We start from the raw sequence: 17,545 nt of genomic DNA on the forward strand, positions 1-17,545 counted from the left end.
CAGACTATGCTTTGAAAGCCACAGTGTTGTGGAAATCAACTTACAAATTATTATTTACACTTGCATTCGCATATTAATTAACAAGAAGGGGAAAAAACACACTACATCTTTATGTAACGGGACCCGACGAGACGTGAGGCGTGAGGATCCATGTGCAAGCTTTTATTAAGAGACGTGGTTTTAACAGGCATGGGTCAGACAATGGCAAACGGGTATATCGAAGGCAAGGCAAGAGATAAATCTAGGTAGAATGTAACAGGACATTAGTAACAACACTTTTTTTCACTTCACTAAGTACTTGTGTAACAGGAATTATATAACTACATTTTGTAACAGCAATATGTATAAGAGTATTTGGAACCATTTGATACAGGGGGTGGAGATGGGTAGGTTTAGGGATATGTAAAGTAGGAAGAGTTGGATCTCAAGTTGGTGCACCTCTGTAATACCAGTGTACTTACATGGTAACTCCTCAGGAACTGTCCACTTAATAGGGACGCCGAGCTGGATCACTACCGGCAACTCCTGGGCAGCCTACAGGATCGCTGGCGCACCGTCTTCGCTCAGATCGACCTGCGGCAGCGCGAGCTGGAGCAGCTGGGCCGGCAGCTGGGCTACTACAGGGAGAGCTACGACTGGCTCATCCGCTGGATCGCAGACGCCAAACAGCGGCAGGAGACGATCCAGGCCGTGCCTATAATCGACAGCAAGATGCTCAAAGAACAACTGGCACAGGAGAAGGTACTGAATAACACAAGCTTTCTCACACAGAGCTTACCCTGGGTTAATCCTTTGGTAACGGGTTGAACAATACCTCATGCTTGTTTGAAGTTTGAAAGTTGGTTATCACTAAAAAGTCTTTGTGGAGCCTTTTTGATTGGTAACAACCAAAACCCACTCATGAACTGCCTCACTTTACCACCATTTATCATTTAGCTCACTTACACTCTAAAAAATGCTGGGTTAAATATAACCCAGCGCTGGGTTAAAAAGGGACAAACCCAGTTATTGGGTTGTTTTGAACCGCTGGGTCAAAACAACCCAATGCTGGGTTTGTCCCTTTTTAACCCAGCATTTTTTAGAGTGTAGATTCCAATATCCTAGTAAAAATATAAATAACAATGACCGGTGACATCGAGTTATTAATTGCAGTGATGAACAGTGTTATTGTACAGTAGTAAGTGTCAGAGACTTTACATCTTGACATTTTTACAGATAGACAACCTGTTATTGAAAAAAAAAGTTTGAGCAGTGTGTAATGTGAAACAAGCTCAATAAAGATCTTGTGAGAAATATTCCAGAAGCTTTTTTTCGCTTCTGGAATATTAATTTATGTGCATTAGTTCTCTGACATACATTGTAATGAGAATAATTTTGTTAACCCATTGCAAAGGTATAAGTATAATATGCTGACTTTTACCTTCACAGAAACTGCTTGAAGAGATTGAGAAAAACAAAGAGAAAGTTGATGAATGCCAGAAATATGCTAAAGCTTACATCGATACCATTAAGGTAAGAGAGAGAGAGTTCTATAAGAGAGAGTACCGGTATATACATTTATTTATTTACTGTATGTACCTACAATTTGTGGTTGGAGTGCTACAATCTTTATTTTTCCAGGACTATGAACTTCAGTTGGTTGCCTACAAAGCTCAGGTCGAACCTCTGACTTCTCCTTTGAAGAAAACCAAGATGGAGTCTGCCTCTGATAACGTCATTCAAGAGGTTATAAAACGCTCACAGATCATTCACATTTATACATGTGCATTATTTGATTACTCATGTTTGCGTAGGTTACTACGGGGTTTATCATTTTAAATGTACACTTATGTTATCTTGTAAACTAATACATCCTACTAACTGATAGGATTTGAATGATAATTTTTCAAAATGCTTTGTCTTTTTCATCATAGTATGTCACTCTGAGAACTCGCTATAGTGAGCTGATGACGCTGACCAGTCAGTACATCAAGTTCATCACAGACACGCAGTGGCGCATCGAGGGTGAGGAGGTGCGTGACATCAGGGGACCCTATTCATACCAGACTAACCCAACACCTAACATTAACCAACCCAACCAACCACTCATCAGAAAAAGAAAAAACATCTAGATATGCTTAATGTATGGGTGACTCGACATTTATTCTGTGTCACTTTGGACACAAATATAGCTATTTTCAGTAGTATGTTACTGCAAGTATTTCAGAAATGCATGACAGGTAGAATAAATTTGCCCTGTCTTGCTTAAAATATTAAGCATTAATAATTAAATTGTCTTTTAAGGGCAATTTCATTAGTTTTTTTTTGTTTGTTTGTTTTTACACATTTATTGTTGTCAATAAATAAATAAATACGATAAAATAAAAATAGAATAGCTTATAATGATTAATTTTTAGATACATTTTATTTGATTGAATTTATTTGAAAACATACAAGCTGCTGATTAAGTATTTTGACATTTTAACAGAACAGTAAATGTTATATTTGTCAGTGGTGGATAAAGTGCTTGAAAGCGACACTTAAAACTTGCAAGTGCCAGACCACTGATTCGTCAAACCTGCTTTCTTTCAGTCTGTGTTCTTCCGACTTTATTTTGTAGTAAGTAACGAATATGCCTCGGGGAAATGTATCGGAGTAAAAGTATAGATATTTAATTCGGAAATATAGTGGAGTAGAGGTGAAAGTTGACAGAAATATTAAAACTCAAGTAAAGTACATATGTGACCCTGGACCACAAAACCAGGGTTCAACCATTCAACCATTATAAGCTGAATAAATAAGCTTTCCATTGATGTATGGTTTGTTAGGATAGGACAATATTTGGCCGAGATACAACTCGAATTTGAAAATCTGGAATCTGAGGGTGCAAAAAAATCAAAATATTGAGAAAATCGCCTTTAAAGATGTCCAGATGAAGTTCTTAGCAATGCATATTACTAATCAAATTAGGTTTGAATATATTTACAGTAGGAAATTTACTAAATATCTTCATGGAACATGATCTTTACTTAATATCCTAATGATTTTTGGCATAAAAGAAAAATCAATAATTTTGACCCATACAATGTATTTTTGGCTATTGCTACAAATATACCCCAGCAACTTAAGACTGCTTTTGTGCTCCAGGGTCACATTTTCTCCTAAAAATATTTTTTAAAGTATTATTACTTCGTTAGATTACACCACTGATATCAGACGGTGTCTGATGCACACTAGGGAAAGCAATTCATATGAGGCCCACTTTTCCTATATACTTTTCTCTTTTCTCACTACTGTATGTCTTTCAAACCCTAACCTTTGATTTCTTTGCTTCTCTTAACTGCTTGCCAGTGCTTTGTCTTGATGATTGCTTGATCTTTTTTGGGCTCTAAAGAGGTAAAACTTTTCATTACGCTCTAGTTATTCTATATCCATATTCCAGTATCCGTCTTCATTAATATTCTGCATTTCCTCCCATCCAGCTTATATGAGTTACCCTTTCTAGTTAAATGTTATTGTACTTTTGTTCATTGTAGTTTTCTGATTCTCTTAGCTCATGATTGTAGATTGTGTAATTCATTTACTTTAATTGAATTAAATGGTCTCCACACTGCATAACTAAAAATACATAACTGAAATAGAATGAGGTAGTAGTAGTTTTAATGAAAACTGAAAACTTTATAGTATCATCTAAATTTCAAATATAATAATATATTGTATAGGTGTAAATAATCATATTTGCGAATCAGATTCCTACTGCCCTTATTTTTTATACTTCAAGGTCATTTAAAATGTTCTTTTCATACTAACGTTTCCTCTTTTTCTGTGGATCTGGACCTGCTTGTCTGCCTGAATCATTGCTTTTAACACTTATAGCTTACTTTCCATTGCTAACTGGAGTTCTTGCTTGCACTATTGGTTTGTAGTTGTTCTGTTCTTCTCATCCTTTTTTCAGGCCACCAAATCAAGTTCTCATTATTAACAATGATAAATCTTTAGCTGGGCAGGATTTTTTTTAAACACACTTAAAGTTTGTATTAACTTTATGCTCAGTTTTCATCCAGTCATCTAGGTTATAGCAAAATCATATTGATTACATTATATTCTGTTCTGTAGACTTTTTTAATCACTTTGTTTAACTGGAATGCAGTAAATGGTTTTCATAGTGCCACCATATGGGAGCTTCTCCCTCGCATGTTGTGAGAATGTAGTGTTTTAAAGCAGTGTCTTGTGTCTCCATACATTAATTATATCATCTTACCATAATCCAAATGATTGCATATGATATTTGACTATTAATTTACCTTAACCCTGTTTGTCATGATTGCATCTAAACCTGTCTTTCTTTGAGCTAAATAATAACCTTAACACTTAAAGAATTAGTTCACTTAAAAATGTAAACTTCTGTCATCATTTGCTCATCCTCATATTATTCCAAACCCCAAATGTCTTTCTTGCTTCCATGGAACACAAAAGAGAAACATTTAATAATAAATGGGATCTGAAGCTTACAAGCTTCAAAAGTGACGAAACACGATAACAGTCGTCAACTTGTGCTGTCTTCCTAGATTTCTGAATATATACAATAGCGTAAACATTTTTGTCACTATTCACTGAAAAAATACAATAGTGAACAAATTTTCAGTGAATAGCAACTTGTTGATTTCCCTCTGTTCCTTCTGGCTTCAGAAGTCTTGGAATATAATGCACAAATTATATGGACTGTCCCATCTCAGAGGGACATCAAGAGTTTGACATCTCTTGTTATCATTTGCTTTTATTATGTTGAAAGAGTGGCCGATATATATCACCTTTTGTGTTCTACGGAAAAAAGTAAAACATATAATATTGTAGACAGTCAATACAGGTTTGGAATGACAGAGTGAGTAAATAATGACAGACTTTTCATTTTTGGGTAAACTACTCCTTTAACACCCCGTCATGCTTGATCTTAATCATAATTTTCTTTACCATTTACCTCCACTAATACAGAAAGCTGCTGAGAAACTAAAAGCAGAAGAGAGGAAAAAAATGGCTGAGATGCAGGCAGAGTTAGAGAAACAGAAGCAGCTAGCTGAAGCTCATGCCAAGGCCATTGCCAAAGCAGAGAAAGAGGCACAGGAGCTCAAGCTCATGATGCAAGAGGAGGTTAGCAAACGAGAGATTGTTGCTGTGGATGCTGAAAGGCAAAAACAGAACATCCAGCTGGAGCTGCACGAGCTCAAAAACCTCTCCGAACAACAGATGAAATCAAAGAGCCAACAAGTGGAGGAGGCTTTACACAGCCGGGTCAAGATAGAGGAAGAGATCCGCATCATAAGACTTCAACTAGAAACTACACTGAAGCAAAAGTCCACTGCAGAGGACGAGCTGAGACAGCTTAGAGACAAGGCTGCAGAGGCAGAGAGACTTCGCAAAGCTGCTCATGAAGAGGCTGAGAAACTTCGCAAGCAGGTTAACGAGGAGACCCAGAAGAAGCGGATGGCGGAGGAAGAGTTAAAGCTGAAATCTGAAGCAGAGAAAGAGGCTGCCAGGCAGAAGCAGAAAGCCCTGGATGAGCTTGCGATGCACAAGATGCAGGCAGAGGAGGCAGAAAGACACATGAAGCAGGCTGAGACTGAGAAAGCCAGACAAATCAAGCTCGCTCAAGATGCAGCTCAGAAAAGTGCCGCTGCTGAGTTGCAGAGCAAGCGCATGTCCTACGTCGAAAAGACATCCAAACTTGAGGAGTCACTCCGAGAGAAGCATGGGACTGTCGTTCAACTGCAAGAGGAGGCAGAACGCCTCAAGAAGCAACAGGAAGAGGCAGACAAAGCAAGGGAGGAGGCTGAGAAAGAGCTTGAAAAGTGGAGGCAAAAAGCCAATGAAGCCCTTCGTCTAAGGCTCCAGGCAGAGGAAGAAGCCCACAAAAAGACTCTTGCACAGGAAGAGGCTGAAAAACAGAAAGACGAGGCTGAGCGTGAGGCCAAAAAACGGGCCAAAGCTGAAGACTCTGCCCTGAAACAGAAAGACATGGCCGAGCAAGAGCTGGAGCGGCAGAGGAAGCTGGCAGAGAGCACAGCACAACAGAAGCTTTCCGCAGAGCAGGAGCTGATCCGCTTGAGGGCTGATTTTGATCATGCCGAGCAACAGAGATCACTGCTCGACGATGAACTGTACCGTCTTAAGAATGAGATTAGTGCTGCAGAGCAGCAGCGGAAGCAGCTTGAAGATGAGCTTTCCAAAGTTAGAAGTGAAATGGACATACTTTTGCTGCTGAAGTCTAAAGCTGAAAAGGACAGCATGTCCACCACCGAAAAGAGTAAACAACTCTTGGAAGCTGAAGCTGCTAAACTGAGGGATCTTGCAGATGAAGCAGCCAAGCTTCGTGCCATTGCTGAAGAGGCAAAGAGACAGAGACAGGTGGCTGAGGAAGAAGCTGCGAGACAGAGAGCAGAAGCTGAGAGAATTCTCAAAGAGAAACTTGCTGCCATTAATGAGGCCACTCGCTTGAAAACTGAAGCAGAGATAGCTCTAAAAGAAAAAGAGGCTGAAAATGAACGCCTGAGAAGGCAAGCTGAGGATGAGGTTTACCAGAGAAAGGCTCTTGAAGATCAGGCAAGCCAGCACAAGCAAGACATTGATCAGAAGATCAAACAGCTCAAGAAGTCCTCTGAAGTGGAATTAGATAGACAGAAATCAATTGTGGATGACACTCTTAAACAGAAAAGGATAGTTGAAGAGGAGATTCGTATCTTGAAAGTTAACTTTGAGAAGGCTTCATCTGGCAAGCTTGATTTGGAGCTTGAACTGAATAAGCTGAAGAATATTGCAGAGGAAACACAACAAAGCAAACAGCGAGCTGAGGAGGAAGCCGAGAAGCTACGCAAGCTTGCCCTTCACGAAGAAAACAGAAGAAGGGAGGCTGAAGAAAAACTGAAAAAGATTACTGCCGCAGAGCAGGAAGCAGCTCGACAGCGCCAGGTTGCCCAAGAAGAAGTAGAGCGTCTCAAAAAGAAAGCTGATGAGGCCAGAAAGCAAAAAGAAGATGCTGATAAAGAAGCTGAGAGGCAAATACTTGCTGCCAGAGAAGCTGCTGAGAAAGCAATTACAGCTGAACATCAAGTCCAAAGTGTTCTTGTTCAGCAGAAAGAGGACAGCCTGGTACAGAAAAGGCTCAAGGAGGAGTTTGAGAAAGCCAAAAAGCTTGCCCAAGAAGCAGAAAAGGCCAAAGAAAAGGCTGAGAAAGAGGCTGCCGTCCTCCGCCAACAAGCAGAAGATGCAGAGCGTCAGCGGCAGGCTGCTGAGGTTGAGGCAGCCAATCAGGCCAAAGCCCAAGAAGCTGCTGAGAGGCTCAGAAAAGAGGCAGAGCTAGAAGCAGAAAAGCGAGCCCAGGCAGAAGCAGCAGCGCTGAAACAAAAACAGCTAGCTGATGAAGAGATGGCTAGGCACAAGACACTTGCAGAGCAGACACTTAAGCAGAAATCTCAGGTTGAGCAAGAGCTTGCTAAAGTGAAACTGCGGCTGGATGAGACAGACAAACAGAAGACTCTCCTGGATGATGAGCTTCATCGCCTAAAGGACGAGGTCAGTGATGCTGTTAAACAGAAAGCCCAGGTAGAGGAGGAACTGTTCAAAGTCAAGATTCAAATGGAGGAACTCATCAAACTCAAGCTCAGAATTGAAGAGGAGAACCAACGTCTCATCCAGAGGGACAAAGATAATACTCAAAAATTCTTGGCTGAGGAGGCTGAGAACATGAAAAAACTTGCAGAGGACGCTGCCAGGCTCAGCATTGAGACCCAGGAGGCTGCTCGCATGAGACATATTGCAGAGACTGACCTTGCCGAGCAAAGAGCACTTGCTGAAAAGATGCTTAAAGAAAAGATTCAAGCCATTCAAGAGGCCTCTAAACTTAGAGCAGAGGCAGAAATGCTACAGAGACAGAAAGACCTTGCTCAAGAGCAAGCTCAAAAGCTGCTTGAAGACAAACAACTGATGCAGCAACGGCTTGAGGAGGAAACTGAGGGCTTCCAGAAATCGTTGGAGGCTGAGCGCAGAAGACAGTTGGAGATAACAGCTGAGGCAGAGAAACTTAGACTTCAGGTGTCCCAGCTCAGTGATGCCCAGTCTAGAGCTGAGGAGGAAGCCAAGAAATTCAAGAAGCAGGCAGATGTGATTAGTGCCCGACTTCATGAGACCGAGCTTGCCACCAAAGAGAAAATGACAGTTGTTGAAAAATTGGAAATACAAAGATTGAGCAGTAACAAAGAAGCAGATGACTTGCGCGAAGCCATTGCTGATCTTGAGAAAGAGAAGGCAAAATTGAAAAAAGAAGCTGAAGAGTTACAGAAAAAGTCCAAACAGGTATTGTGTAAAAGATGGCATAGATTGCTGCTTATGTCATTGTTAACCCTCTCTCCGAAAACTAACATTGCTTTAATTCAGTTATTTTTTTTCTGTTACAAATGTTCCAATCTTTAATTATATTCTCTAATGATTTCTCATTAATCTTAAAATGGATATTTACATCATTGAAAATTATTTGTTTGAATGTTTTTAGCATTGTTTTAACTTTGTTCATCGTTTCTTGTTTTATAGATGGTGAATGCTCAGCAAGAACAAATTAAACAGGAGAAAACAATTCTCCAGCAGACATTTATGTCAGAAAAGGAGATGCTGTTGAAGAAGGAAAAACAAATTGAGGATGAAAAGAAGAGGTTGGAGAACCAATTTGAAGAAGAGGTCAAAAAGTCAAAAACCCTTAAAGATGAGCAGGAACGTCAAAGAAAACAAATGGAGGATGAAAAGGTTAAACTGAAGGCCACTATGGATGCTGCTCTGATAAAACAGAAAGAGGCTGAACAAGAGATGCTTAACAAGCAGAAAGAAATGCACGAACTTGAGAGGAAGAGGCTTGAACAAGAAAGGATTCTTGCTGAGGAAAACCAGAAACTGCGTGAGAAACTTCAACAGCTTGAAGTTGCTCAAAAATTCACCCAGGAGATTCACATCCAGACAGAATACAAAAAAGTCCTCAATGGTCAAAGTATTTCTGATGAAGTTGACAGCACACATGGTTTCTCTCCATTATCATTCGATGGCATTCGTGAGAAGGTGCCTGCAAGTAGACTTTTTGAAATAGGACTTTTAAGCAAAATGGATTATGATAAGCTCCAGAGTGGTGACACCACAATCGAAGAACTCAGCCAGACAGACAAACTTAAAACAGTTCTTGAGGGCAAGAACTGCATTGGTGGCCTGCTTGTTCATCCAAATCAAAAAATGCCCATCTATCAAGCCGTCAAGGAGAAGAAGATTGCTCCTGGGACAGGGCTAGTGCTGCTGGAGGCACAGGCTGCTTCTGGATACATAATAGACCCCGTTAAAAACAAGAAACTCTCTGTCAATGAGGCAGTTAAAGAGGGTCTAATTGGACCTGAACTTCACAACAAGATGCTGTCTGCAGAGAGAGCTGTCACTGGCTACAAGGATCCATACACAGAGGCAAAGATCTCCCTCTTTGAAGCTATGAAGAAGGGTCTCATTGGGGAGGATCATGCCATCAGGTTGCTTGAGGCTCAGATAGCAACAGGTGGCATTATTGATCCAGTCAATAGTCATCGTGTGCCCAATGAAATAGCCTATAAGCAAGGTCAGTTTGATGTGGCCACCAGTAAAATCCTACAAAATCCAACAGATGATGTCAAGGGATTCTATGACCCAAACACCCAAGAAAATATGATGTACCAACAACTAATAGAAAGGTGTGTCACTGATCCAGAAACAGGACTCCTTCTTTTGCCCATTTCTGAGGAGGCTGCTCTAAATGCCAGGATATTCACAGATGAGGAAACAAGAGATGTGTTTGACAAGACAACGGTATCTGTGCCATTTGGCCGTTTTAAAGGAAAGACTGTGACCATCTGGGAGATTATAAACTCTGAGTACTTCACTGAAGACCAGAAAAAAGATCTTATCCGCCAGTACAAAACAGGAAAAATTACAGTTGAAAAGATCATCAAAATTGTTCTAACTGTTGCAGAGGAAAAAGGGAAAAAGAATGAGCTTGCCTTTGATGGCCTGAGAGCACCTGTACCTGCTACAAAACTTCTTGAATCAAAAATTATTGACAAAGACCTCTATAACAAGTTGCAGAAAGGACAACTGCTTGTAAAAGACGTGTCTGAGATGGAGCATGTGCGTAATGCCTTGAAAGGCACTAAATGCATTGCAGGAGTAATTATTAACTCAACCAAACAAACAATGTCCTTTTATGATGCCATGAAAAGAGACATGATGAGACCTGGGCCTGCTCTTAATCTCTTGGAAGCACAAGCTGCCACAGGATATGTCATAGATCCTGTTAAAAACCAACAACTCACAGTAGATGAGGCTGTCAAAGCAGGTGTTGTCGGTCCAGAACTTCATGAAAAACTACTGTCTGCAGAGAGAGCTGTCACAGGCTATAAAGATCCTTACACTGGAAAAACAATTTCTCTGTTCGAGGCTATGAAGAAAGACCTGATCATGAAGGAACAAGGAATTCGACTGCTTGATGCACAACTAGTAACCGGAGGCATCATTGATCCTGTTCAAAGTCACCGCATTCCACATGACATTGCCTGCATGAAGGGCTGTTTTGACGATGCAACCCACAAGTTTTTGACCAGCCCAAGTGATGAAGTTAAGGGATACTTTGACCCAAACACTCAGGAATATCTCACTTATCCACAGCTTTATAAAAGATGTGTCACTGACAAAAAGACTGGCCTTCAACTTCTGCCTTTGTCTGAACAAGCCATCAATGCCAAAGAGGAGATGAAGTACACTGACGCCCAAACCAAAGACACAATGACTCAGGCAACTGTTGAAGTTCAGAGTGGACCTTTCAAAGGGAGAAAAGTTACCTTATGGGAGCTCATTAACTCTGACTATATCACTGAAGAGCAAAGGCTTGACCTAATAAGGCAATATAGATCTGGGAAAATGACAATTGAGAAGATTATAAAGATTTTAATTGAAATTGTTACTAAGAAAGATGCCAAGAAACAAGAAGAGGGCTGCTTTAAGGGACTTAGGGCACCAGTTCCAGCCAAGTCACTATTTGACTCCAAAATCATTGACAAGTCTACCTATGATTTGCTGGAACAAGGTAAAAAGACTCCAAAAGAGGTCAGCAAAAACACTTCAGTCAACAAGTATCTCCAAGGCTCTGAGAGCATTGCTGGAGTTTACCTTGAGCCTACAAAAGAGAAAGTTAGCATCTACCAAGCAATGAAAAAGAAATTCCTCAGACAGAACACTGGTATTGCCTTGCTTGAAGCTCAAGCTGCCTCAGGATTCATTGTGGATCCATCAAGAAATGAATGTCTCACTGTGGATGATGCCGTTAAAGCAGGTCTTGTTGGTCCGGAGCTTCATGAGAAACTTCTCTCTGCTGAAAAAGCTGTCACTGGATATAAAGACCCATTCACAGGCAATAAGATCTCCCTATATCAAGCCATGGAGAAAGACCTTATCCCCAAAGAACATGCCATGCCACTCTTGGAGGCCCAGTTGGCATCTGGTGGAATTATTGATCCAGTAAACAGTCATCGTATTCCTGTTGAGACTGCAATCCAGCGTGGATATGTTACCAAACATCTGGCCAGCAGCATTGCTGAAAGCAAGTACTTCTCTGACCCTGCATCTGATGAAAGCATATCATACAAACAGTTGAAAGACAAGTGTATGGCTGATCCTGATACAGGCTTAAATCTACTAAAGCTCTCCAAACCACAGGCCCCAACAGTTGTGGAGAAGACGTACCTTTACAGTGAAGAACAAACCCAGAGTGATCTATCTAATACCCAGATTGATATACCCATTGAAGGTCAGGGCTCTATGTCTCTCTGGGATGTCATGAATTCAAATCTACTACCTGAAGATCAGAGGGCTCGGCTTCTAGAAGAATATCGCTCTGGCAATTTAACAAAGGAACGAATGATAATCATTATAATTGAGATTCTGGAGCAGAAAGAAATCATTAAAGGGGGGAAAACCCAGACCGGCAGCACAAGAAGACGTCAAATCACTATTGAAGATCTGTACAATGCCCGCATCATCGACCTTGAGACTTACAACCTGCTGAAGAAAGAGAATAAGACTATGCGTGATGTCATGGAGATGCAAAGTGTTAAGCAGTATTTGTATGGAACTGGCAGTGTTGCTGGTGTGTTGACTGATTCAAATTCCAAGATCAGCATTTATCAAGCAATGAAGAGAGAGCTGATGAAGCCAGACATTGCAATTGCCCTCTTGGAGGCTCAAGCAGCCACTGGATTCATTATTGATCCTGTCAGGAATGAAATGCTCACTGTAGATGAAGCAGTGCGTAAAGGCGTGGTGGGCCCAGAACTTCATGATAAGCTCCTGTCTGCAGAGAGAGCAGTCACTGGCTATAAGGATCCATATAGTGGAAAGGTTGTCTCCCTCTTCCAAGCAATGAAAAAGGACCTTGTCCCAGAGGACTATGCCCTAAGGCTTCTTGAAGCTCAGGCAGCAACAGGCGGTATCATTGATCCAGAATATAACTTCCACTTGCCAACAGAGATTGCCACACAACGTGGACATATTAACAAAGAGACAAATGAAAAGCTCTCCGATGAGGTTAAAGGATATGTCGACCCATTGACTGATGAAAATGTTTCATATTCTCAGCTTCTGAAAAGATGCAAGTTAGACAAAGATGGTGTATATCTGTTGTCTCTAGGAGAGAGAAGACTGCTCTTCAAAGGTCTCAGAAAAGAAATAACAATAGAAGAGTTATTCCGCTCAAAAATCATTGATGAACAAACAGTCAGCAAACTTAATGAGGGACTACTAACAGTGGAGGAGGTGAGCAATAGCTTGCGAAAATATCTTGAGGGCTCAAGCTGTATTGCTGGTGTGTTTGTGGAGTCTACTAAAGACCGTCTATCTATCTACCAAGCCATGAAAAAGAATATGATCAGGCCAGGCACTGCTTTCGAGTTGCTGGAAGCTCAAGCAGCCACAGGTTATATCATTGACCCTATCAAGAACCTCAAGTTAACTGTAAATGAAGCAGGCAAGATGGGAATCGTCGGCCCGGAGTTCAAAGACAAGCTCCTGTCTGCCGAGAGGGCTGTGACTGGCTATAGAGATCCTTATACAGGCAAAATGATCTCCCTGTTCCAGGCTATGAAAAAGGGCCTGATTTTGAGAGACCATGGAATTCGCCTTCTTGAGGCCCAGATTGCTACTGGAGGAATCATTGACCCAGAGCAGAGTCACCGATTGCCAGTTGAAGTGGCCTACAACCGAGGCTTTTTTGATGAGGAGATGAATGAGATCCTCAGTGACCCATCAGATGACACCAAAGGCTTCTTTGACCCAAACACCGAGGAGAATCTTACCTACCTGCAACTTATGGACAGGTGTATAGTCGACCCAGACACAGGTCTTGTGCTCTTGCTTCTTAAAGAAAAGAAACGTGAGACAAAGACCTCGTCCAAATCCTCAGTTCGTAAACGCAGAGTCGTCATTGTAGATCCAGACTCTGGCAAAGAAATGTCTGTGTATGAAGCCTACCGCAAAGGGCTAATTGACCATCAAACTTACATTGAACTTTCGGAGCAAGAGTGTGAATGGGAAGAAATCACAATGACATCATCAGAAGGGGTAGAGAAGTCTATACTCATTGACCGGAGATCAGGTCGACAGTATGACATTGATGATTCTATTGCAAGAGGCCTTATTGACCAGAGTGCAATTGAGCAGTACCGCTCCGGCACCCTTTCTATCACAGAATTTGCTGATATGTTATCTGGAAACATGAGTGGCTTCCGTTCCCGATCATCTTCCTTTGGATCCACCTCCTCTTATCCAATGAGCCCTGTACCTTCCATCAAAACTCCTGCAACTGTATGGAATGATCCAACTGAGGAGACCGGTCCTGTGGCTGGAATCCTTGATACAGATAGCCTAGAAAAAGTTTCCGTCACTGAAGCCATGCGTAGGAACTTAGTGGATTCTATAACTGGCCAGAGACTGTTGGAGGCACAGGCTTGCACTGGTGGCATAATAGACCCATCTACTGGAGAGAAATTCTCAGTTGCCGAAGCGACAAAGAAGGGTCTTATAGATAAGATAATGGTTGACAGACTCAACTTAGCCCAAAAAGCTTTCCATGGATTTGAGGATCCTCGCACTAAAGTCAAAATGTCTGCTGCTCAGGCTCTCAAGAAAGGCTGGCTTTATTATGAGGCAGGGCAGCGTTTCCTGGAAGTGCAGTATCTCACTGGTGGCCTTATTGAGGCAGAGGCTGAGGGACGAATCTCCCTAGAGAAGGCAATCAGGAAAGGTTCTATTGATGGCCGTACAGCACAAAAGCTCCGAGATGTGAGTGCTTACACAAAATATCTTACATGTCCCAAAACCAAACTGAAGATCTCCTACAAAGATGCTATGGACAGAAGCATGGTTGAAGAGGGATCTGGCCTTAGGCTTCTGGAAGCTTCATCAACATCCAGTAAAGGTCTCTACAGTCCTTACAATGCAAGTGGTGCCGCATCTGCTTCTGGTTCTCGGTCTGGATCCAGGACAGGCTCTAGGTCAGGTTCAAGAAGAGGGAGCATTGATGCTACTGGCTCTGGATTCAGCATGAACTTCTCATCATCCTCATATACTTCCTCTGGTTACAGCCGCAGATTTTAAAGCTGGACCTCACAACAAACCTAACACATGGTCCTGCAGCTTTCATATCAGTGCTGACTCTATACACCACAGTTACATAATACACAGAAATTAATTAGAGAAAAAGATAATCACTTTATTCTGCTTTGCATGTGTTTGGTATAGGAAAATGCATTCCAAAAACTACCAGTATCTTTTTGTCTGATGATGGTTAAATTCCCATTTTATGTATTTTGGATGCTTAATAACTATTACATGGTTAATCAAGTTGTCTGTTTTTGGTTTATTTCAGTTCATACAGATATTACATATTTTGAAAGTGATCATTTTCATTTCTTATTTTATACTTAAGTACAGCATTTAAATTCAGGAAATGTAAAAAAAAAAAAACGCATTTTTGAGATTTTTTTTTTTTTAATCAAACTAACTAGACTGTATTTAATATCACTTATTATTGCATTTCTACATGTTATTTTAGGAAATTCTTTTTATACTTTGGCTTATTTCAGGATAATGTACCAGAAAATATAGCAGGTTTTACAAAAAAGAAATTAGATTAACAAAGAGTGTGATTATTTTACATATTTGTATAGATTTGATAGATGGATATATTAGAGGCTGCTAGACATCTTATAAAAAAAAAGTTGCAGCTTGTTTCACAGAATGTAAAACAACACTACACCTATTCATAAACATACATAAACATTAAAGGAGGAGCAAGCACTTTGTACAACAAGCCAATTTTACTGTCCCCTGACACTGGATGTTTTTTTGTTATGAAAGTCAATTTTTAATTTACTGGATCCAGTCCCTCTGCAAAGTCCTTTTTAAAACTCCTGACTACCCTATAAAGGAGTCCTCAAGGCCCAGTTTTACTCTTATTCCTCCACTGATGTGATATCCAATGAAGATTTCAGATGGCTCAGGTGTCTGATCCATTCCTCACTCATAACATCTGGACAGATCTGGATGAAATATAGTACTTGTAAGTTGAACTAAATTTACATTTATTGCCACTGTTTCCTAATGACCACACTGATTTTACTTTTCCAAAATCTTTTTATTGTTTTAACACCTATTTTACTCAGTTCTACCACTGTGCTTTCAAAAACAGCTACTGTAGAAGACGTTTATGCAATCTTGAGAAGCTTCCTTTTTAATAAGTTGAATGGCATACTATATGTCTGCTTTTTCTAAAGGATTTTCTTGACAGCATTAAGCCATATAATAGTTCTTGTGTCATTTATAGTGTGGGTTTTGTCATGTTTTTTTCTCCCGCAGAAATCATCAGTTACTAGATACCGACAACTTGATGATTCCACACATTTGGTCTTGGATCTTGAGATAAATGATGCTCATCAGCAGCCCACATCCTTAGACATTCAGGTATTTATTAAAAATTCACCAGCTCTCTATGATTTTGCATTGTATGTACGTACTGTATGTTTGATACCAAGTATATTTTTGTTTCCCTTCATTCACTGTTTTGTTTCCCTTTTGTCATTTTGTTGCTTCATAGTATATTTTTAATGTTGTTTTTAGAGCCTCACTGAGGGTTTCCTCCTACCTTTGCATCTGCCATTTGCATGAAGACACTAGAGGCTAGGGCTACCTTGAAGTTTGCCTTGGATATCATATCAAGAACTGACACTTTAGTGGACTGCTCCTGTTTTCATCAGCTGGGAGCTGGACTTTGGAGTTTACACAAAATCATTCAAAACAACAAAAGAATTGGATCCATTAAATTGATCTTAATGTGGAATTTTTATGTAGAATCTCCGAGTTCTACTGCCTACATTGTTTTTAGCCCCAACATGAGTTTTTTTTAATAAAACACTCAATGCATTAAATACAATGTGCAAACCCTTGTATTGCATTACACATTTACATAATACAAATAAATGCAGATTACATCTTTGACTGAATGTATTTTGGCTCATTTAGTGTAAGGCAATTTAATTTTTCATTTTTAAATTTCCTGTGCCAAAAAACATGTTTTGGTCATTTGTTGCCTCCCATGTATTTCTTTGCTTGTTTTTTTTTTATATTAATTGTACTGTTGTGTCTTTTGAAAGTACTTGACTTTTTTTATTTTCTTTTATTTTTTTAATTTTTTGATGTATATGTAAAATATTTTTTTGCATGGTTTACTAACTTGCTATAAAGTGTTCTAAAAAGATGAAGAATAGATTTTTGAATTTACACCAATATATGGAAGATTTTATGAGTAAAAGATGTATGAAATACTAACTGGTGGATGAACTTTTCCCTTAAGAGATACTGGTAATAAAGAGTGAGTTAATAACACTATACTCAAGAGTAAATAAATATATTTTGGAAAGATCAGTTCCAGACTTTGTACAGTTTGTGTTTGATCTTTTATCTTGTGTTTAATCTAATTGATCATTCATAGCACTATGACATTCCAATAAACAGTAAAGTACACCTATTTCTAGCAGTCATGTATCAGAATACTTTTACAAAGCGAGCCGTTAAGGTGAGTAATCACCAGACTGTTTAAACATACAGACAGGAAGTGTGATGCAGATGATGGTGTTGATTAGAGAAACAGTCAGTATTCAGTGGAGGCTGTCCTCTGGTGGTAGGGAGGTTGAATGACAGGCTCAGATGACATTATGTTACATCTGTAGGCTGGAAGACAGAACCCAGAGGGAGACACATTTATGGATGGCCTGCCTTTGTGCCATTACACTGCCGACAGCCTCTCTGGACCTCCTGCATTAACTGTGCCCATGCCGTGCCTTTCTCCGCATGATGGCAGTTCTACGGTATGTCTTCAGATCAGCAGAGAGATAGAATTACATAAAAAGCTAATAAACTAGCTGAAAATATTTAATATGCAAATAATATTGAATTGCAAATGAATCAA

The 17,545-nt window shown here is 40.1% G+C and overlaps 1 pseudogene; it reads left to right on the forward strand.

Moving 5' to 3' along the window:
- LOC107726229 (plectin-like) overlaps window positions 1-17,100 on the forward strand; it is a 75,084-nt pseudogene extending 57,984 nt beyond the window's left edge.
- Window positions 17,101-17,545: the final 445 nt, after the last annotated feature.

This window comes from Sinocyclocheilus rhinocerous, unplaced genomic scaffold (assembly GCF_001515625.1).
Source record: "Sinocyclocheilus rhinocerous isolate Xijiao unplaced genomic scaffold, SAMN03320098_v1.1 scaffold216, whole genome shotgun sequence".
Taxonomy (NCBI): Eukaryota; Metazoa; Chordata; class Actinopteri; order Cypriniformes; family Cyprinidae; genus Sinocyclocheilus; species Sinocyclocheilus rhinocerous.